Source organism: Choloepus didactylus, chromosome 12 (assembly GCF_015220235.1).
Source record: "Choloepus didactylus isolate mChoDid1 chromosome 12, mChoDid1.pri, whole genome shotgun sequence".
Lineage (NCBI taxonomy): Eukaryota > Metazoa > Chordata > Mammalia > Pilosa > Megalonychidae > Choloepus > Choloepus didactylus.
Window position 1 is genome coordinate 94,528,283 of NC_051318.1, and position 7,096 is coordinate 94,535,378.

Consider the following 7,096-nt stretch of genomic DNA (forward strand, 5'->3'; position numbering starts at 1 on the left):
AGAAATGAAGGGGCACAAATCACCTCTACAGTCTTATGTCTGCCTCAGAAAATAGGCAGAAAGCATTTTCAAGCAGTGCACACAGCTTCAGTTTGTGGGATTACTGAATTAGGTATAATCATATTACCCTGATCTACTGAACTTTAAGACCAGGAGTTGCAAACAAGTCTTTTCTTTAGTCAGTTACTGTTAGAGAAGAAGCAAAACTTGATATGGCCATAGTAACATCCCCATCAGCCAAAGACCTATTAGCAAAGAAAAAAAAATGTCCTGCTGCTCTTCCAAATTCAGTTAAAAGTGACGATTTAGTATCACTACAGTGCAGTTCAGTGATCATAGATGCAATCGGGCTGATAATGTTAAGAAGGAATTGTTCTGCAGTCTGATAACTTTTAATATACCGCTAAAGTTTATTACAGTAATGATCAAGTTTCAGATGGATTCTTTACATCCCAGGAGCTCATTCTATGACAGTAATATTTAGCTTTAGTTTGGGCTTTATCAAAGTATTGATTTTAACACTTGGCCATTAAGCATTCAGATAATCGGTATATCTGTTAACTCTCTCTCTTAGGTGTGGATTTTTTAATGTATTAACAATTTTTCCCCCATCTCTTTCCATTCCCCCTCCTCTTCCCTCATTTTTCCTACTATTTTATATGTGTTGGTTCCAGTTAAATTTTAATTTAATCCACAGGTTACGGGACATAAAGACAGGATGTGACTGATCTAGAAAAGTAGTAAGTATCTCCTTGAGTTACATGCAGGTGCCGAGATGACTGGCTTTCCCATTTTGGGAGGTGGGGGTGAGGGGGCTTGTTTGTACAGAAGACAGATGCTTTGGGTTAAACAGGCCATTTTGTTGTTTGGAAATTTAAGTTTCTACCTCAGTAAATCCCTTTCTATTTAAATTACCTAGAGAAGATTTTGTTTTCAACAATTTGTGACTTGACCAATTCAATTTATGTCTTCTAACTTGCTAAGCACTTTAATGACATCATATAATTGAGTCATCACAAGACCAAGAAATAAATACTATTCTTATTTCCATTTCCAAGATGAGGAAACTACTTTTCCAATCTCTTCAGCAGAGAAGGGATTTGAGGGATTACAGAAAAGTTGCAAGAATAGTACAAAGAAATTTTGTGAACCCTTCACCCAGATTCCCCAATTGTTAACAGCTTACCACATTTGCTTTATTTTTTGCTCCCTCCCTCCTTTCTTCCTCCTCTCTTTCTCTCTCTCTCCACACACACACTCACATGTAAATACACATTCATGCCGCACACAATATTTTTTTCTGAACCATTTAAGTTGCAGACATGATGCTTTTGCCCTAAATACTTCTGTGCTTATCTCCTAAAAACAAGAACATTCACTTACATAACTACAATATAATACCAAAAGCAGGAAATTAACATTGATATTTTACTGTCTTCTAATCTACGGACTTTATTTATATTTTGCCAATTGTTCCAGTAATGTCCTTTATAGAAAAAATAACATTAAGAAAAGGAAACTTTTTTCTGGTCCAGGATGCAATTCACATTACATTTAGTTGCCATGACAATTTAGTCTCCTTTAATTGGAACAGTTTCTCAGTCTGTCTTTCATGATCTTGACATTTTCGAGATGTACAAGCCAGCTATTTTGTAAAACGTCTTTCATTTTGGGTTTATCTGGTGTTTCCTGAGTGCACGGTTCAAAATATGCATGTGTATTTTCCCCTCAAATAGTGTGTGTATGTTGCAAAGAACTCAGGCAAAAGAGAAGTGTGTGAGGCAGAAGGTAAAAATTGCCTCTTCTTAACCCCTTTCACCATAAATAATTGTTGTTAACAATTTGATACATTTCTTTTTAGAACTTCAGAATGTTGCTTAAAAATAATTTATTTCAGAATGCATTGCCAAAAGAACAAGAACATTTTCCTACATGATCGATATAACATTATCACCTCAAAATTAATAATCATTCCTTAATATTATTTAATACCCAGTCCACATTCAATTTCCCTCCAATTGTTCCAGAAAGATCCTTTACAGTAAGTTGTCCAAACCAATATTCAATCCAGAATCACACATCCGTAACTGATTGCAATGTCCCCTAAATCTCTTTTCCATTTCAAAGAGTCTGTGATGCTGAAGAATTTTTTAAAATGGCATAATAAGAAAGCAACTATTAATCCCATCAGTCTTGTAACACTGACTGTACTTGCGATTCTGTCAAGAAGAAATATTTGGCTGAGGTTCCCACAGGCTGTCACGCATTCTTATGTGAACAGTGAGAGCCATCGCCAGTGTAGACCAGGACACAACTTGGGGGTGGGGTGGGGTGGGAGGGCTGAGGAGGTGGGTGGGGGGTGGCGGGTGGGTTGCTCAAACCTGGCTCTTCCAGCAGGAATCCAGAAACCAGGCTTATCGACTGGGTCAGCAGCCACTGCCTTGCCCAGCTCTAGACAGGGCACACCACCTCCCTGCGCTGCTTGGGTTTTAACTCTTTTGCAAAGCAAGTAAGAAAGGGCCTAACCCCAGGAGATGTGAGAAACATCTCGTCAAGTAATCAAATCTCAAATATTAAATACAAATAATTTAACTTGACATGAAAAATTACTTCTAAAGCAAATGAGAGGAAAACCACAAGCCACAAGGAATTAGACAAAGAAGTCTCCACTCACACAAAGGAAGAAAAGTCGCTAGTCTGAAGACATTTTGTATTTGGTTTACTTTTCCATTTTTTCCTTCCAGTGTTTCTTTTCTGTGTCACAGGAACAGTAGTTGAGAGCTCATTAGACCAGATAAGTTAATAGGATGCAATGGAATAACATGTTCATTGCAGATCTGAGTGTCATGGAAGTAAATGTACTGATACAGGAGAAAAAGCACTCAGAACTGTGTCATAAATGTTTGCACACATCAGCAAAATGCTGGGGCCGTTTCCTCCAAAGGAGAGTATAATTTGCCTTTGGATCTGCTCTGTGCCTTCATTATCTTCTATTATGTCACAAGCGATGGGTGCAGAGAAAAGAATCCTTTGTCTATCGCTCCGTTGATTATGTGTTAATAAACTTATGAATGAGGCATAATTAATGATGACTTACGGACGGGGCTTTGGGGAGCTGAATCATTCTTGCCAAAACTCTCAAACTGCTTTATAAACTCAGATTTCAATGTATAAACCTACAGTGGCAGATACCCAGCAGGAAAACAGGCTCCCCTCGGGACGCTGCAACCTGGTACATAGGACTAAAATTATAATTCAGAAAGGAGAAGGGAAAATGAATATTAATCAGGCATCTATTATGCTTGGTACTATACCTGTCATAAATAAATATGAAATTGCAACCGTGATAAGAGCTTTGAAGGACAGATAAACGTGGCATGTAATTGGGAGAACTGAGGCTGTCAAGGAGATCAAAGAGAATGACCGTGGGGAAAGGATGGAGAGGAATATTAGGAATTATCAGAGAAGGGGGCCCAGGGCAGGGAGGTGCAAAGTCGTATATACTCAAGGAACTGAAGGACGCTCCATGTGGTTGCATTATTGGGGTGAGGCCTGAGAGAAAGTTCGGAGTGACACATACGAGGCCTCCTAGACTGGGTGCAGGTTTGTGAATTTCTCCTAAGGGCAATAAGAAGGTATAAAGTTTGCTATTCAAATGAGAGGAGGAATTAGATTTGCATTTTGAAGAGACCACTCTGGCTGCAATAAGGAAGATAGATCGGAGAGAAGGCAGAGTTTGATATCAGCAGAAGGCCTGGGGATTTCGGCTGCACACCCCCCACCCCAGCAGACCCTTGCCGGCCCCCTGCAGGGGCCAGGAGGAGGCCCAGCCCCTTCACCCAGTGCCAGGAGGCTCCCAGACCTCCTCATGGAGAAAATTAAGGCTGAACATTTGCCTGAGTGGTCCACGAAGAGAAAGAAGGGAACCTAAAAATGTTACTTAAATTAGTGGATTGGGCAGATTTTGGTTTTGGACTACATTTTCTTCCCTTGCTATCCCAAGAAATGCGAGTTCATAAGATCAGATAAGTAATAGAATATAATGGAATAACATTCCAGTCATACATCTGAGTGTAGTGTGAGTGAATTTACAACTCAGATACAGGAGAGAAGTAAGTAAACACTCAACAGTGTGTCACAAACTTTTTTTTTCGAATCAGAATGTACACATCTAGCAAATTCAGAAACTAAATACAGGTAACTGGGGGCTCAGTGGGGGTGGGGAATAGGGAGTTAATGTTTAATTGGTGCAGAGTTTTTGGGTGATGGAAAAGTTTTGGCCAAGGATGGTGGTGATGGAGGCACCAGTTTGTGAATGTAATTAACAGCGGTGAGTTGCATATTTGAAAGGGGATAAAATGGGATATTTTAGGTTGTGTGTAAGTTACCAAGAAAAAAAGTCACTAGACTGTACAACACAAAGAGTGGACACTAATGTAATCTGTGGGCTTTAGTTAACAGTCTAATTATAATAATATTGTTGCATCAATTGTGACAGAAGTACCACCCTAATGAAAAGTGTTAATAATAAGGAAAAATGCATGTGTGAGGGTAGGTATATGGGAACTTTGTACATCATGAGTGATTTTTCTGTAACCAACAACTGCTCTAATGTTTTTAAAAAAAGCTTGATACCAAAAAAAAAAAAAAAAAAAGATCTGCACACCTAAGGGTTCTTTGTGACAGCAGTGCTCCTTATGTGGATGTACTGCCATTTATTTAACTATTTTCACATTTAATGGTAAACAGTCTGTCTGTGGTATTTTGTTATTACAAAGCCCCTTGTACATGTATCTATGTATACTTCTGAAAGAATTTTCTATGGGATAGATTCTATGGGATAGAGGAATTTCCAGGTCTAAGAGAAAGCCTTTTCAAACATTGATGCATACTGCGTAAAGGATTTCTAAAGGATTGTCCTATTATACAATTCTATCAACAGTCAGGCTGTGTGTTAACCACGCTTATTTCTATCAAGATACACATCACACGTTCATGCATGTTATCTAAGGTGTCTTTTTTCTCTATGATAGTAAAAGTCACCTATGTATTAAGAGATGGACAAAGTCCACTTGACCTATCAAGGAAAGTGCCGTATGTGTTCGAATGAAATATGTGGGTAGCTGCTTGGGGTGATGTACATATGATTCTCACCAGGACTTGTTCAGGTGGGGAATTCTTCAAGGAGGGTGGGTATTTCAGTTTGCTAAAGCTGCCAGAATGCAATATACCAGAAATGCCTTGGCTTTTACAATGGGGGTTTATTAGTTCACAAATTTACAGTTGTAAGGCCATGAAAGTATCCGAACTAAGGCATCAACAGGATGACACCTTCTTTGAAGAAAGGCCAGTGGCATCAGGGGTTCCTGTGTGACATGGGAAGGCAAGTGACTGGCTCTGCTGAATCTTCTCTCCTGGGTTTAGCATCTGGTTTCAGTGGCTTGCTCCAAAATTTCTCTGGGCTTCTGTCTTAGTCTCTCCTGTGGGTCCTTCTTGCTTCTCCCAGGGTGTTTTCTTTCTCTCTTAGCTTCTCTGAGCTCTCTCCAAAAATGTCTCTGCCTTTTATCCTCTCATAGAAGACTCCAGCAAGGGAATTAAGACCCACCTTGAATGGGTGGGGTCACATCTCCATGGAAACAACCTAATCAAAAGGTCCCACCTGACATGACTCCCAAGGGCGTAAATCCCTCAGGCAATCTGGGACATGACTCCCGGGCATGGGCCTGGACCCAGCGTTGTGGGATTGAGAAAAACTTCTTGACCAAAAGAAGGAAGAGAAATGAAACAAAATAAAGTTTCAGTGGCTGAGAGATTTCAAATGGAGTTGAGAGGTCACTCTGGAGGGTATTCTTATATGTTATATAGATATCCCTTTTAACACGTCCCTTCTTATGTGTTATATAGATATCCTTTTAGGGATATGCATATATACAATTCTAGTGTGTTGGAAAGGCTAAAGGGAAATACCTGAAGCTGTTGAACTGCAACCCAGTAACCTTGATTCTTGAAGACGATTGTATAACAACGTAGCTTATACGGTGTGACCATGTGATTGTGAAAACCTTGTGGCTCACACTTCCTTTATCTAGTATATGGACAGATGAGTAGAAAAATGGGGCAAAAATTAAATGAAAAATAGGGTGGGATGGGGGAATGGAATGTTTTAGGTGTTCTTCTTTACTTTTTATTTTTATTTTTTATTTTTTGGAGTAATGAAAATGTTCAAAAATTGATTGTGGTGATGAATGCACAACTGTATGATGGTTCTGTGAACAGCTGATTGGATTCTGTGGATGACTGTACCATATGTGAATATATTTCAGTAAAACTGTATTAAGAAAAAGGGCCCACCCTCAGTAGGTCTGCTCCCACAAGATTGGATTAAAAGAGTATAGGCTTTTCTGGGGTACGTAACAGATCCAAACCAGCGCAGTGGGCTTATTGCTTTGCTGAGCATGCATTTTGAAAATAGGCCTGAGACAGAACTGAATCTACTGTGTTATATAGGGGAGAGGAATTCAAAGTTGGGAGGTGGAGTGATGTCTTAACTTGTCAGGCTGCAATGGCAAACGCCACACAATGGATTGGCTTAAAGACCAGGAATTTATTGGCTCGTGGTTTTGAGGCTAGAAAGATTCCAAAAATCAAGATACCAGCTAGGCTCACTTTTTCCGTGAGTCTGTTCCTTGGGTTGCATCTCTGACTCTGTCGCATGGTGACGTCCTCTTCGTTCATCTGCCCTTCCAGTTTCTCCTGATTTCTGGTTTCCTTCTGTGTGTCTCCTCTGATGTTGGCTTTAGGTTTCTTCTCTCTCCAAGGCTTCCAGTCTTATGGATTAAGACTCACCCTGATTCATTTGGGCCAGACCTAAATAGGATCTAAAAGCCGTATTCACAAATGACTCCCTACCCTGATTTGCTTTAACATATTCAAAGATACTATTTACAAACGGTTTCACACCAGCAGGAATGTGGATAAAGATGAAGTCTTGGCCAGTGTATGTAATGTAATCTACCACAGGTGGGGACTCCGAGAGGCGGCCCCAGAAGCCAGTCACACTGAGCCTGGGCTGGGGAAGGGCAGCGAGGTGAACCCC